The following is a 17,450-nucleotide window of genomic DNA, read 5'->3' as shown; positions in this document are numbered from 1 at the left end:
ATAAATAGTTGATCGAATCCTTAGATTGTTAGTTGATAATAGCCTAATTTGTGATTTCATCCTTTAAGTCCATGTTCTCTTCACCTAATTTTTGCTGATGTGAAATGATTTTTACTAATTTAAAATTAATTTTATTGAACATAAATCATTTTTATTTAAAAGAAATATTTACTTAATTGAAATTAATTTTACTGATTTTCAATTATATTTGTTCTTTAAAGTTACTGATTTTAACTGATTAAAAAAATATTTTATTGAACTGTACTTATTTTTAGTGGAATTATTTTTTGTGGATATTTTTCTAAGGTGAAGAGATCGAACAGGGTGCATAACTTTTATCATAAACTTCGTATGTCATAATCATGCTGCATTGTTCTATAATTGCGGTTGATTTTAATGGATCGTCAAAGACTTATATAGGATCATTTTTTTAAATTTGCAATAAAGACGCGGTTGGTGTAAGCCTTAATCTCCATTTTTAATTAATTAGAATCATTTCGAATTTATTTGAACCCTCCATTGGTTTTTTGTAACCCTTGATGACTTGTTGTATCGATAACATTTTAATTTTGTATTCATGGATCAATGTTTCAATTGTCATATCGTGATCTTACGCTTCAAAGTATAATAGTTTTGTACAAATATATCTTGCGAGAACACAATTAATAACTTCAATTTCAACCATTATTAACTCTGACTAAGTGGCGATCTACATTGTCTTGAAGCCGCCCCTTTTTTCTTTTTCTCTCTTCTCTCTCCTCTCTCTTCCAGGGTTTTAGTTTTCTTGGTCGTTTAGGCCGGAAATAGTCTATTTTTTTCAGAAATTAGACTATTTCCGACCCTTTTTCTTTAAGCCAGTTTAGTTTTTTGGTTTGTTTTACGTTTTGGTTTGTTTGTTTTGTTTTGTTCTCTCCATCTGTGAGAGTTTGTCCCAATTTTTTGGGTTTTTTCCAATTTTTTGGAATTTTGATTTTCATCCATAGATGGAAATTTTATTTTTAAGGTTCTTATAATAATTGGGAAGGTGATTTGGATTCCTATAGGTCTGGGATATGTCATCAACTGCTCGATCAAAACATCAGCGTAGATTGCGGAGGTCTCAACTTGGAAAGATGCAAATATATCGAAAATCATTGCTCGCGTCAAGCTTGAAGCGGTGGAGTATGAGCTATGCCAAATATGCAAATTAGTTGTAACTTTGATTGTATAAGTTATGATATTTTCTCTAAATCTGTGGTTTACAGATCTTTATTATTGTAGATGATGTACGGCTATTATTTAATGATATTATTACTTTCCGTTCAAAAAAAAAAAAAAAAAAAAAAAAAAAAAAAAAAAAAAACTCTGACGTGCAAAGAATGTGAAGTGGATTAACATATTTCAATAATATATAAAGAGTAACTAGCTTAGTGTATGGCTCAAGCAATGCCTCGGATTATTGCGCGCTAATTTTTACTTGTTTCATTCAATATCAACTATGTGCAATAAAAATATAAATAAAATAAAAGCATTGAATATTTGATCTCATGACCATCTATACTAATATACTAAAAGGTGTTTCTAACAAAGTCCACGTGTCACGTAAACTCTCTTCATTACGCCACGTCACTCATGCAACTACTCATAACGCCATGTGGCTCTCCCTTCCATTTGTTTACATTACATGTCATGCACTTATAATAATAAAAAAAAAATAGTTCACCATAAGATTTGAACTCACAACCTCTAATTCTAGAACTAATTGTCTTACCACCAAGGTATGTGATTTTTTATGTGATCTTTTGAATACAAAATATTAATATATAACAAATGACAAGCAATATGAACAACAAATTTAGTTAGAAGAAAATTATATCATAAATTAAAACATATATTATTGATCAGTTCCATGTAATAATCCAGGGCAACGCCCGGGCCCAAAAACTAGTTATAGTTTATAAGAGTACAAAACAATGCAATTTTTATTGTTATTTTTTAAAACTAATATATTTGACTAGTTTAACATTAAATCATCATCGTCATTATTATTATTATTATTATTATTATTATTATTATTATTATAAAGATTTTAAAATAAGTCATGGGGTATTAGAAATTTAAAAGTGAATAGGGAATATCTGAAATAAAGTTGGAGATTATAACAATGGAATTAATTAGAGCTATATTGTCATAAAAATATTTAGATAATAAAATACAAAGTCTATTGTACATACATTTTTTTGTAAAGGGAAAAACAATGATTAAAATGATAAGAGCTATTAACATGAATTCATCATTATGAATACTCCGCATATAAGTAAAGAAATGGTAAAAGTATAAGCGTATAACATTAGTGAAAGGCTAAAAGGAACTTAAAAATGATGCTACTAAAATAAGAACTAAATTTTCAAATTATAGCCTAGATCACCCAGACGAGATAAATAAATTATTGGTCCAAAAGTGTGCAAAATGAGGTGCAAAAAAATGTATTTTAGCGCCGTTGAGTGGGGATGTAGGCGTCGTTCGAAGCGCGCCTACGTTAGCATGTTGTGAATATGCTTGGCACTCTTAGGAAGTGGGAATTGACATGTACGATTAGGGACAAGGAAAGTAGGGAGCCGCCAATATGTTTTTAAGGAACTTGTAAACCGTTCACGGATCATAAAAGGAAATCACGATAAAGGGACAACGAAAGGCAACAACCATTGACCCGTAAAGGTTACACCCCATTCATAATCCATGAAATTACTAACACCATATGGTTCTGAACCACGAAAGGAGGATCGGGGATGATGGTACGAAGTGAATCATGGAGTCACATTCGCCCATATTGGCCTCTACTCTATCTTATTGTGAAAAGTGATTCCTGCAATCTCAAAGGCATACAAACAAATATTCAATTTGGTCCAAACTATAATTATGCTAAATTGGTTGAATATTAATGCAACATATAATTCTAAAATATTTGTGATCACTTGATTAAACAACAAGATTAAAAAGGAACCTAAATCGGTCGTCCAAATTATCTTATTAGGCATGATATTCAATTACATATTCCCTTTAACATGCAATATGGTGATCATAATATAATAAAATTAACATTAATATTGGAAGCAATTCAACAATAATATCATTAGTCAAATGAAATATAAATCAACCTAATCATTATACTAACAATAAGAATAAGAATAAGAGTAATTAAGTGAATTAATTACTCACTTTTCGTGTTTTTTTGAATTGCTACATCATGAATAAACTGTTAGTATCTTCAATAAATAATAAATTAAATTGAAACAATTAAATTAAATAAAAAGTAGAGTATTGAAACAATACCTTTCACACCGTGGTTTAAGTATAGAACTTTGGGTCAAGTATGGATTCCTTGGAGTGCTTAGGGGAAGTATTATGGAAAAATAGGGTAGCTAGGGTTTAGGATAAAGAGGGAGAAGAGAATGATTTTTGGTGTAAGGAGAAAGAGAATTATTTTTGGTGCCCTGAACTGCAGAAATGAGGGGGGTATTTATAGAGAAAATGAATAGGGGATTCCACGAAACCCTAGAAGAGATAAGAGCTGCGGAAAAACCCTAATTGGGCACTGTGTCACGGTGTGTGTATTGTGACACGGTACTAGGAACCGTGACATGGTGCTGTACACCGTGTCATGGTACATCACACTATGTCGCGGTGTACAATTCTACCAAAAAATGCGTCCAAATTCATTTTAGCGCATGAGAAAAAATGCGGAATAGACACTAGAAAGAACCATGACACGGTGAAGAATTCAGTGTCACGGTACAAGGCACCGTGACACATCAGCTTGTACCGTGACACATCATCTTGTACCGTGACGCGGTGTTTAAACTATTGCGCGGTAATTCCAGATTTTTACGCGTTTTTAAAACTATGATAACTTTTAATATGTAACTTGAAATAAGGCATATAATATATTGTTGGAAATATTATCAAGTCTAATTTTGAACCCAATTGGAATCAGGGCAAAATAATTGGTAGATTTTAAGATATGGCCATTTTAGTGAAAAGGTGTCGGTTTTGGGCCAAGTTTAGTATTTCGCTCATATCTTCTTCGTTTTAAATCGGAATTGGGCTTATGATATATCGTTGGAAAGATTATTGAAAGGCCTATCTAAAAAAATAATAATTGGATCAAAATTATATAGCCACAAATTCAGATTAGCTCGGTTTAGTGATGTGGACACGAAAAGAGAAAAATAAGTAATGGTTTGGGGAAATGGGCTAAGAATTGGGTTAGTTTATGAAATGTATTGAATTTAACATGGATTTAAGAACTCCAAATATTAAATACTAAACCCGGCCAATAATGGCGGTGAAAGGTTGTTCATCATTGGGTTTGGTTTTAGGGAGACATTTTTAGGTGTCTACAGGGGAGCTTTGCGATCCTCTTCCTGCACTCGATACGCAGTTATCTGAGAGTGGTGTTACAGCTCTTTCCTACGTTTCTTTTCGCTGTTCTGACCAAACTCAGATCATCTAACTTATGCTCAACTGTTGCAATGCCATTCCTCTCGCCAATGTCAATTTCACTCTTGCTTCAGTAGATGCTTTTCCTATCCATTTTGTCCTTATTCGCTTCAGGTCTCTCTTTTTTTATGTAGGCTTGACAATACGCAAATACTTCACTTTTCAGATCAATGCTCTTCTTAAACATGAGAGTGGCAGCGAAGAAGATGAGTTGAGAAACATGCTTCTAGATGCGCAAACATTAATTTATGTATTTGACAAGGCTGGTGATGCTTTGAGCTTATACGATAGCTCAATGGAGAAATATGTATGTTTCTATTAACTGCAATGTATTTAAATAAATTATCAACTTATTGATTGCTTATAGTATATGTTTCATTATTTCTCTCTCTTCAAGGTATCTGTTAGTGATGCAATGAATCATGTTTTTTAACTTGCTTAAGGAAGCTAAGGTCCATAGAGGCCTTTTCGACTTAAACTTGTATAGTTTTTTCCAATACGTGCTTTTCCCTTCTTTTATAGGAGAGAATCATGTCTTTTCTGTGTTTAATTAAGTGGGTTCCTGCTGTTTCCACTTTTGGAAAATATTTCTTGCTTAAACATACTCCTTATAGCATTCCATTTTAAGCTTCTTTTTTCTTCTCCTTAACAGACTGTTTGAAATGTTGGTTTGATAGAGAACGTAAAGGTTTAAGATAAATTGCTCACTCAAAGTTTATGGGTAACTGTTTCCCCTTGTTCTCTTGAAAGTTCCTTTGCCCTTTTACTATTAGAGAAGTCCTGATGCATATCTCTCCTACTGGTTTTATGAAATGAATTAGGTCCTTGTGACTCAAGCCTTTTAAAGGTTACTCCTGCTGGAAGAATGACTCTTGTAAGTTGAGTTTCATTGGCATTTTATTTAATGTAATACTCGTATGTATATAGCTTTACTGTATGTTGAATTAGTGATTTATTCTAATGCATTGGCCTAATAGCAATGAAGTATATCACTTCATGAGCTTTTAGTTGCAAAGTATGAGCAGGTTTTTTTTTTTTTTTTTTTTTTTTTTTGGTTAAAGAGGTTTTATATACATATGGTTTTTTTTCAGGAATATTTTGGTGGCCATTATCCAATGCTTAAAAGTATATCCGTGCTAAAGGATCTAGCTTCCCAACCACGATTTATGAGCACGACTGCTTGTCAGGAAAATCAGTCAATGAGTGGAGTATGTACATGTCAACCCAGGGTTCAAACATTTTGCTTTAATGACTCAAGTACTGAAGAACATGTTGAAGTTTTTGTGAGGAACATTCTGTGCATCCCCCTGTAAATCTTTGCAAGTAAACATGTCTATTTTAGTTAGCACCTCCAGCATTAACATTTGTCTCTTTCACTCTTTGTGTGCAAGTTGTGAAACGAATTTACTGTAAAATTGTCTTGATTTTTTTTTTAATTTTAGTTGCAACATGCTTTTATGGCACACCCGATCATTAAAAATTTTCTACGCACATACCCGTACATGATAAGTATGGATTCCACTTACAAGACGAACCGATACGACATGCCATTCTTTGAGATTGTTGGGGTTACATCGACTAATCATAACTTTCTTGTTGCATACGCATTCATGAGGTCAGAGTCCCAAGAAAGTTATCAGTGGGTGCTTCAGTGCTTGAGGTTGTTGATCGGTCATCATAGAGAGTCATCGGTACTACTGACAGATAGGGAGCTTGGCCTTTGTGCAGTGTTGAAGAACGTGTTTCCAAACACAAGACACATGTTGTGTGTGTGGAATATTAACAAAGATGTTGAGGCGAAGGTTACTTCCATGTTTGAAAAAAAAAGGAGAGATTGGTGCCAAGTTAAAAAATGGGAGGTGGAGGCTTGTGATTAATGCTACATCTGAAGAGGCATATAACAGAGAACTTGCAGTGTTGAAAACCAAGTGGAGTCGATGGTCGAAAGTTATTGACTATGTTGTGGACACTTGGCTCATACACAAGCAGAAGTTTGTGATGTTTTGGACAAACCAGGTACTACACTTCGGCAATGTTAACAACTGCAGGGTTGAGAGTCAACATTCAGCATTGAAGTGTTGGATTGATAGTTCAACAGGTTCTTTAGACACAGTTTGGGCTCAGGTACACTACTCAATTGAGAACCAGATCATAGCCATTCGTAATGGGTTGGAGGCATGTAGAACAAGTCATGGTCAGAAGTACAAGCATAAGCCTTTGCATCAGCTGAACGGAAAGGTATCCCACTATTGTCTATCTATTCTTCTCGGTGAGACGAACAGGATGTGAGGGTTGAGTACGGATATCCATCGGCGTTGTGGGTGTGCTCTACGTACTACCCATGGGTTACCTTGTATGTGCCAAATATACGACTCGATTGCTGTAGGGAAGGGGTTGTATTCGAACAACATTCATCCATATTGGAGGACCCTTGTCATTGGAGAGGGTGTCGACATTCCTAATATAGTTGATGAAAATGATGAAGATCGAGCTCATTTCTGCACCCTTGTTGATCAGGTTATTGCCAGCGATCCTATGATGCTAAGGCACGTGTCACGAGTTATTGAGGGTGAGATGGATCCTGACTACGATGACCTTCAAGAGCCGAGAGTCGTAAGGGGACGACCACCCAAGAAAAGTAACAAGCAAGATCCTTCGTTGTTCGAGCATGTTCAACATAATGGGCGAGATAATCAATCCAGAAGTAGAACACCCCCATCTGATACAGGTGATTATCGATTTAAATAATATTTTTATACATCGTATATTTTAATTTAATTATATGTCTTATTATGTTTTTGATTTTATAGGTACCAGGTTCGACATGCGACAATGTGGATACAGCTACGCTATTCCCAACATCATTTGGCCTTACGTCGTAGGTGTTAAGGACGTAATTGGAGATTGGAATTGCGGATTTTGTTGCGTAGCAGATTTATTGTACAGAAATCAGGAGGAGTGGTGATTGGTTCGACATCAAATGGCAAATGAGGTTGGTTCTCACCCTTAGTTGTACAGCATGATTTACTATGACTTATCGAGTCAAGGGGTTGGTTCAGGACTGTAAAGGGAGGTAGACCAGATCAGATGGGACGGTGATGCGTGTGGAGAGGAGCACTGGATGGTAACACATCAGGATTTTTTTGCCATTGCCACAATATGCAATGTGGTGGTTATTTGTTATGGAGTAGGAATTAGACCATCGTGCTACTATCCATCTACCACTATTTTATCATTAAACAATCGTGGACGCTTAGATAGGCCTTCTGCAGAGTTTGTGATTGGAACTGTTGGTGGATCGCATTTCATTCGATTGCATATGGATCGTGACCACCCACTTCCTCCAATTTCACCAATGTGGTTTAACACTTGTTAGGCAAGTGTAGATGGATGGGAGACAAGATACGAGAGAAGGCTTCAACTGTGGTAGACATTAATCAACTCTTGAATACCGTTACGGATTTTGATTAAATTATATATAACTTTATTAATAAACATGTTTCTTTTTTTTAAGCAATTCTTTTTAGAATTTACTAAGCAAATACGTAATTAGAAAATAAAAAAGTAATACATAAATGTCAACTTGATAATTTCCAACAACTGTGTAAAACTTAAATGTCCACCAACAACATCCAAAACATAGTCTATTAAATCAACAAATTCCAAGCTAAAATACATATTACAACTAATCTGCAAGTCCATTTATTACATTCCAATCATCAATCACCTGCGGAATATTGCTCTAGTATCTCTCGATAGCGTAGGGAATTCGGTAAGTGATCGCTACGCCGTAACCATGAATCGCCATACCCACTGCACAAACCATTATAATTGTATTATTAGTAATAATAGGAAAAAAAAATTAAATAAAATAAAAACAAACAAAACACTTACGTAATCAACGTTGGTCCTCTCAGGAAGACTGTGATCATCCTCAACATCAGAAGTGACGATAGGATGCCTAACTCTCCTAAACCATGATAGGTAGTTAGGTGCACAAGTATGTCTGCCACGTGGAACCCTAGTATAACCACCAGGTAGAAGATTGAACGCAGCACCGAGAACAAATCCATCCCACATGCGAGTAGTCATCTGAGCTGAAAAACTGACCCTATAAGATTTAACACTAAGTGGTCTCTAAGCATTATCAGGCCTAATCATGTCACCGGAAATCTCCTATATAAACCCCAAATGTCGAACAACTCGATCGCGCATATATGGCTCTATGATGCCTCGATAGCGAATACATCCAGTAAACATAATCCTAGGCACCTGTTGTAATACCCCGTATTTTTATACGTATTTTATTTAAAATAAGTATTTTGTGGGGTATATAAATAATTTTAAATGAATTATTTATGATATTTTAATTATTAATTATAAACAAGTTTGAAAATATTTTATAAAAGGAAAGTTTATTTAATTAATTATTTTATTAAGTTGGAATTTAATTTAGGAAAGTTTTATTTTAGTAAACTTTAATTAGAAAAGGGATTAGGAAAGACTAAAAAGGGAAAGTTTAGGTAAGTAGGGTTTCTAGAGAAAGGAGTATAAATATTCAACACTTGGGCAAATTAAACTTTGCCCAGAGTGGAGAATACCCAAGGTAAATTTCTCTCCCTTCTCTTTATTTTTCTCTCTTTTTCTTTCTTTTTTCCCCTTCCCCTTTTTTGGATCACCACCGCCGGCCACCACCACCACCGAAGGACCGCCGGCCACCACCAGCGCCAACCGGCAGCAGCGGCAGCGCCACCAGCAGGCTGGCAACAGCCAGCTGCTGTCCGGCCACCCTATTCTCGAAAAAAAAAATAATCTTTTGTTTTTATGTTTGTTTAAATCCTAGATCTAATTATAAATTAAGGGTTTTGTGTTAATTTCATGATGATTGATATTAAGTATGGTGCAAATTAATTTTCAGATTTTAATTCTAATTAAAGAGCCCCAATTTTGAAATCCTAGATTCATAAATAATTGATTATTGAAGGATTATGATTTAGGGTGGTTTAAACCTTTAATTTAAGGGTTTTAAAGCATAATTACAGCAAGTTTTTATTAATATATGTTGCTGGAATTTTTGGTAGTATGCTAAAAATCAAGTTTCTTTAAAGAATTTTAATTACCCATTAATTGGGATTAAAGTATGAGGTTTTAAATAAAATTTCAGCTTGTTTTAATTAAATTATGAGCAGTGTAATAAGAGTATATATTGCTGGAAATTTGTGTAGAGTGGATTTTAATGCTCTATTATGATTTTAATTTGTAGGAGACTTTGAAGTGAGTGATTTATATTAGTCGTGGCGATATTAAGACGTATTCAAGGTACGTTCGCGTACTTAGCATATTTTTGATGATATAGTGGCATGCTAGATGTGATTAATTAATTCCAAGTAGTATCATGCTAGATTATGATTGGAAATTGTGATTTGGTTGTTATTGGTGATTGAATTATGAAGCATGATTTATTTGTGATGGATTATTGATTTGAAAATAATCGTTTGGCATGTTGATTATGAACCATACTTTTACTTATGGCATGATAGAAAGCATGATTAATTAAACTAAATGTTTAATTTGGTTTGAAATATTAAAAGGGAATTTTATTATGGTTCATATAATTTTTATTGATGCTATAAGCATGGGAAAAGAGCTATGTAAGTGTCTATGTACACGAGGAATATATTGTATGTTGGTGCCTTAGTGCACTTAAGGTGTTTTTAACACCGAGGAATAGGATTTTTGGCGCAATAAGCGTTTAAGGTGTCTTTGACACCAAGGTAGATTTAAAAAGGGTTCAACATTAAATATTATGTGGTCACTAATTATTCAAGAATTAAATTGGAGTGTTTAATTGTTTGATTAATTTTAATGTTTGATGTTATTATGATTTGAGAGTCATCACCAAGTTTAATAATATGTAAATAACGTAAAGTGAAAGAGATTACACACCAAAACTCTTGGAACGTATATACCTTGAGTATGAACATATGGGGGAAGTTATGGGGTTATATATTTAACCATAACTTTTACTGGGAGTACAGGACGCTGTATTTTCCTTTTATTATTATGCGCGGGAATTCCGCCACTTACGAGTGGTTCTTTTATACTGGCACGGTTAGCTCCCGTGTTAGTACCCTTTTATGGGGCAGGTTAGGGGGGAAACCCGTTCGATGCGTAATCAATACTAAATAAATTATTTAGTTACTTAGTTGAGAAGTTTTGATGTATGTTGTGTGCTTGAAAACAGGTGCAACAAGGTAAGCTGTGTGTTGATAGGTAAAGGCATGTTAGTGTGTTTAATTATGCTCATGTACTCAGCTTTGCTAATTGTGTGTTTTTTGGCCTTGTCTTTACCTTGGCCCTATGATGACCCATTTTTAATGGAGAGTAGTGGAAACAAGTAGAGAGAAGCTTTTCAGGTGATGAAGCATATTCATGATGGGCATGAGTAATGAGCGAATCATGCTAGTTTCCATAAGTTTATGATATGTTTATTGCTGTAATTATTTCATGATATTATTGTTTATGAGACTAACGCAGCGGTTTTGAATTTGGTTTGGTTTTGTTAAGGGCCTACAATGGTTCCAAGCTGTAGGTTTGACTTTGTTTTACTTTGGTTGACTTCACTTTTGTTGGTTGACTTTTTAAGTTGAGTCGTTTTAAATATTTTAAAGGAGAGTCTTCCGCTGTGTGTATTTGATAGTTGCCTTCGTCCTTTTCACTGTGGCGGTAATGTCTTAGATTTTCCTATTTAGAGTTTTAAATAGGGCAAAAAAGGTATTTTAAAAGAAAGGAATTTCTAGGGTGTCACACCTGCTGTGTAGGAAAAGCTTCGTACGGCAACAGGCTACCTACAAATTAGTATAAGTGTAAATCAATTGTTAATAAAAGCATTGTAAAACAAATAGCACTACGTATCTATTTATACCTCATGGTCACCCAGCTGGTCAAGTCGAGTACGAAAGGACACGAGACGCTGTTGATGCTTCTGCGCCATACCAACATCCCATAACCCTGCACGAGCATGAGGGACGTCTTGCATCAGCACATCCTGATGAGGCCGAAAACATGGAAAGTACTCGTAGATCCAAGCCTGTAGTAGAGTCAGACAACTCGTGATAGAATCACATCCATTTCAGGTGGCAAGCCCGAGCTGACGATACAAGTACGCTAGTGTGGCTGATCCCCAAGAGTATCTCGACAACCTCTCCAGGCTATGCTCCACAAACAATTAAGTGAGAAAAGAAGGGTGGGTACGGGTACCGCTATTGTCAGTAAAGAGTGTGTTACCCAAAAAGACCCACATATAGCCAACGACCTGAACCGCCTCCAGCTGCTCCGCACTACGACACCTAGAAATAATCTGGTCAACATGGATGCCACCTTTCCTGTAGATGGCGTTCTGAGTCTTGACCTGTAGCTCCTCCGTAGTCAATTGTAACAACTCAGCTACAAATATCCTATACTGGTCACTAGGGAGATCATCGGCACGCAACCATATCCCCATCAACCCGAATACCAAGTATGTGGTGTACGTCGTGCAACATGATGGTCATCTCACCAAAAGGTAAGTGAAATGTGTTCGTGTCTGGCTGCCATCTTTCCACAAAAGCAGAAATCAGCGGAAAATCAAGGTGGTCGTGCATAATGCTCGGCAGGTGCGACAACCCAGTCTGCCGTATCCGCGTAGTAGTGGTAGGAATAAATCCCTATATCCATTCACTCAACTCTCTACACACACCAACTCTTGTATGACACCGCAAAAACTGTCGATCTTCCCCATCCCAAATATATCCAGCAACATGGGCCACGAAACTAGGAATAACGCTCCCATCCTCGGGCCCATTGTCCATCGGCCCCTAAACAAGCCAAGAAACTACAGATCGAGGTGGTCGTGAACTTGTAAATCTCCCATCGGGACCTCTCGTCACGACAGTCGGCTGTTCCTCAGCCTCAGCCTCAACCTTAACCTCAGCCTCATCGTCCTCAGGTCCATCATCCTTGTATCTCGAACCCGAGCCAATAGTCCTTAAAAAAGCATTAGGCCAACTACCAGCGCCCTCCTGCTCATCCAAATAACTCCCAGAATTCTCCACTTCTTTGTCGCGCTCCGGTACCGAACTACCTTCCCGTATACTAATCCCTGGCCCCCTATCTTTCCTAATCGACGCATTAATACCGCGTGATCTAGCATGTCATGGACCAGAACCCTCGACTACATTCTAAATTTAGAATAAAATGGCATTAATACTTGTTCTTCTTAATCTAATGAGTTTAAAATGGCATTGATATAAAACAAACAAGTTCGACCCATTCTTCACAAAGTTTTATAATTAATTAATCCTATAATGTATTGCCACAAAACTTTGCACCCAAACTCAATTTTAACTACATTTCATAAAATTCAAACTTTCAACCAAATTTTAAATTATAAATTCAATTTTCTAAATAATAAACTAGTACACATATCAACCAATTACTTATAACAAAATAAAAGAAACAATAATTCTAATCAATAACACCCAAATATCCAAACTTTCAACCAAATACTAAATCATAAATTCAATTTTCTAAATAATAAACTAGTACACATATCAACCAATTAATTAAAACAAAATCTAAGAAACAATATTTCTAATCAATAACACCTAAATAACCAAACTTTCAACCAAATAATAAATCAAAAATTCAATTTTCAACCCAAAACTCTTGAACTTTAGTTGATTCTTTAATTGCCTATTTTATACGCTCCAATTTCATCTTGTTGATTTATGTTCATCATAAACCTTCCTCATCAAATCTTAATAATAATAAACAATAGCGAAAATTGAAACACCAGGCAATTAAAACCCAATAGCGAAAAATTAAAAAAAAAAACAAATTTAAAAAAAAAAATTGAAACCCAGGCAAACGCCTAGTTTTTTCGCACGTCCTAGGCTCAAACGCCTACTTCGTGCAAACAGCCGTGTCGTTGTACGAAAAATCTGGGCGTTTCACCTCAACCGCCCAGATCTTTCGTACAACCGCACGATTGTCCGCACGAACTAGGCGTTTGAAACACCAGGCAATTAAAACCCAATAGCAAAAAATTAAAAAAAAAATAAATTTAAAAAAAGAATTGAAACCCAGGAAAACGCCTAATTTTATTCGCACGTCAGAGGCTTGTATGGAATATTTCAAGCATTACCCCAAACTTGAACCCCACTGTGATCATACACTTAAGCATGGTGGCGTTCAAAGGGAAGGAAGCTAGAGTAAAAGAGTCGCCAACAAGTTTTAGGAACTTGTAAACCGTTCACAGGGTGAAGGTTACACCCCTCAACGATCCATGACATCGTCAACTCCAATAGGTCTGGAACCAAGACTGGTGTTCGAGGATGAAGGTACAAATCCAACCTAAAAGAGATTGAACCTGCCCTATAAAATAGGCCTCTACTTTATTCTTCTCGTATTCATGTGCGCTTTCTGACTAACATGCAATCAATAGATTTACCCTAAACCTGTTTAATCTATGTTAGTTGAATTTAATGCACAAACAAAACTATTATTGGCGATCACTTGAATTATAATCAAATTAACCCTAAACAAGATTATTAATTATCTTATTAAGCGTGATTACAAGTACAGATTTCCTTTAAACATGCATAAAAGGCGTGATCAAGCAATAACAAATAAATAAGCATCAAGCAACATGATAATCATAATTATAATAATTATAAAAATAATCATGTTACAGCATAATAACAACAAGATCCTAGGCATGATACTAACAAGATATTAGGAAAGAAATAGGAAGCATTCTAGAAATCATAATTGATATTAGAAATTACCCTAAACATGATACTAGCTTAGGAAAAGCATCCTAACATGATACTAGGAATCAAAATAATAATCTAAACATGATTTCTATATCAAAATATCAATAAAACAATTAAAATACTTACTTGGATGCCTCTTATCTCTTTATAATAACAAAATATACACGTTAGTAACTTCAAGGAAAATATAAAATCAAACAATTAAATCAAATAATTGAAATAGGGATTTGGGACCAAACCCTCAGAAATATCAAACCTTTCACGTCTAGGGCGAAGGCAACTTCGAACTTGGCTAGGTGTGTCTATAACTAATGTATGAGGAATTTTGAGAGGGAAGGTTTAGAAAAAGAATAGAGAGAGAGAGAAAAGCTTCTAGCTTTAGAGAGAGAAAGAAAGAGATGATGATTGTTGATTGTAGATGAGAATTGATTTTAAACGGAGGTCCAAGGACCCTATTTATAATGAAAACAGTCTGAATATGATAAAAAAGGAATCGGAGTTCGAAAAGGAATAAAACAAGACGTTGTTGCCGCAATAGCCTCTGTCGCCGAGCGATAGAGTGCAGCGTTGCGCGACAAGCCTGTCGTCCGACGTTGCAAGACAGTTTCTGCGTATTTTGTTTTTATCATATCTTTTGATCCAGAAGTCCAAATAAGTCATATAATATGTCGTTGGAAAGCTCTTGAAGTCTAATTTCAAACCCAATTTAAATCAGATTAAAATATTTTATAGATAAAAAGATAAGGCCGAAATAGTGGAAGGGTGTCGGTTTTGGATAGAGTTTTGTATTCCATTCATATCTTTTTTGTTATAGCTCGGATTTAATATTATAAATATCATTGGAAAGATAAAATTCAAGATCTATGAGGCACGAAAACAATATCTTACTGTCTTTGAACATCTTTAAATTCGAATAGAATTAGGACTTAAAAAAGGAAAGTTTTATTCAATTTCAAACTCTTTGATTCTATCTTTTCAAAAAGGATAATTAGATTTTTCTAATTAAATCCTAATTAGTTTAGGAATGGGATTAAACCTTTGGACCCTCCACATGATCATTGGGTCGTAGGTAAAATCCGGTTTGGGCCCGGTTTAGTATTTTTGCCATAACTTCCTCATTATTCATCAGAATTGGGCTTATAATATATCGTTGGAAAGGTATTTTCAACCCCCATCCAACTACACTGTTATTGGACCCTTATCATGGACCAAACTAAACTAGACTGGACGTTTTCATAAAACAGGGTGAGAAAAGAAATATTTTCAAAAACAGAAAGAAGAGATATTTTAATAAAAACATCCTCATCACTAGACTTTTCACACTTTCACCTCGTTCGATAATCAAATGACATAAAAGGTATTCATCATTGGGTTTGGTTTTGGGGAGACACAAATGGGTGTCTACAAGGCTCAAACGCCTAGTTCGTGCGAACAACCGTGTGGTTGTACGAAAAATCTAGGCGTTTCACCTCAACCGCCCAGATCTTTCATACAACCGCACGATTGTTCACACGAACTAGGCGTTTGAGCTTAGGATGTGTGAAAAAAAACGGGCGTTTATTGCGATTTAAAAAAAAAAAAAAAAACTTTTCTCCGTCGGCGACCGACTTCCCTTTGTCCTTCTTCATCATTACCGCGACTGTATAGATCGTGAAACCGAAGGTAAAAGGAGTTGGTGGTTAAAAGAGGAGGTGGTGGTTGTGGTGGTGGGGGGTGGTTGTGGTGGTGGGGGTGGTGGTGGTGGTGGTAGTGGTGGGTAGTATGAAGAGGTGGTGGTGGTTGTTGTTGTTTAGAGAGAGAATTAAGTTTAAGAGAGTGAATAAGGAGTGAGGGTTTGGGGGGGTAAATTTTTTTGATAAAATAAGGGTAAATTTGTAATTTTATTTTGCGGGCGTTAGTTAGATATTCGAGGGCGACGTGTAGTTTTCCACAAAAATAATTTATTTTTGGTAAATTATTATTGTTCAATTAACATTAGTAAAATCGTGCGTTGCACGGGACTTAAACTAATGATCGATATAGTCATAAAATTAATATTAAAAAAATAAAAGTGAAAAAATGACTAAATGAGAACCTTAGCGAACAAACTAATTTCCATACTCAAGACATACACTCGCACTAAACGTTAATTCTTAATTTTTATTTATGTAACAAAATTAACATTAAGACATACACTTGTTAAAAGAGGTCAGTTCACAAGGTTAAGTAGAAATTGACTTGTCGAAGCCTCTATTGTCCAAGTTTTGGCTCAAAAGTAAAATATGGAGAATCCTATATGAGGGTATTAAGATGGTCTGCTATAGGTGTGGCAAATTGGGACACACTAAGGATCAATGTCTTGCTAACTTGGAGAATGATGATATGATGGTAGATCATTCCATTGCTAGAGCAGATAATGCTCAACCGAAAACCAGTGAAGTTGTTGACAAACCAGAGGAATTAGATGACTATGGTTCGTGGATGTTGGTCAAAAAACCGGTCTGGAAAAAAATTTCGAGACCTAAAAAGTCTCCCTTAACCTCAGTGGATGCCCGCCCATGTGGCTACTGTCAACCTTGGAGATCAATCCAAAGGATTCTACAAAAACTTTAAACAAAAGCCAAAGAAGTGTTACCCCCGGCCCCTATAGTCCTATCACAAATATTGATACTTGTAAAATACTCGTAAAAATCCGAGTGAGATCTTCTCGCAAGGTAAAGAGAATCAAGGCTTGGAAAATTTGACATTCACCTCACAGAAGCACCAAGAAGCTATTCCTAAGTCTAGTGAAGTTAAGTTAAACAATACAATCTCCAATGAATCACCAAGTATTCCCTCCTCCATCGAATGTCATACTCTTGAGAGTACCCCTCGAGAAGACCCATATCTTTCCCATGTCGCAAATATAAACTAGATGCCCAGTTTCACATATTGAGAAACGAATTTCGTTTCTCTAGTGGCAAAAGTGAAATATTATGCCTTGGGAAACGTGAAGAAATGATTTATATATAACAGCTTTGTTGAGTAGACATGTGTGGGGGATTGATAACTTGTAAAGCTAGCTGATTATATGAAACAACACCAACTGTGAAAGTTAGTCCTTTCTATAGTCCATTTGGATCTAAAATTTTTACGGCGTCAATTATAGTTTCCCTCTTTTCTAGTCCGTCCATCCTT

The sequence above is a fragment of the Chenopodium album genome, chromosome 14 (genome assembly GCF_948465745.1).
Source record: "Chenopodium album chromosome 14, dcCheAlbu1.1, whole genome shotgun sequence".
Classification (NCBI taxonomy): domain Eukaryota; kingdom Viridiplantae; phylum Streptophyta; class Magnoliopsida; order Caryophyllales; family Amaranthaceae; genus Chenopodium; species Chenopodium album.
This window is presented reverse-complemented; position numbering follows the sequence as displayed.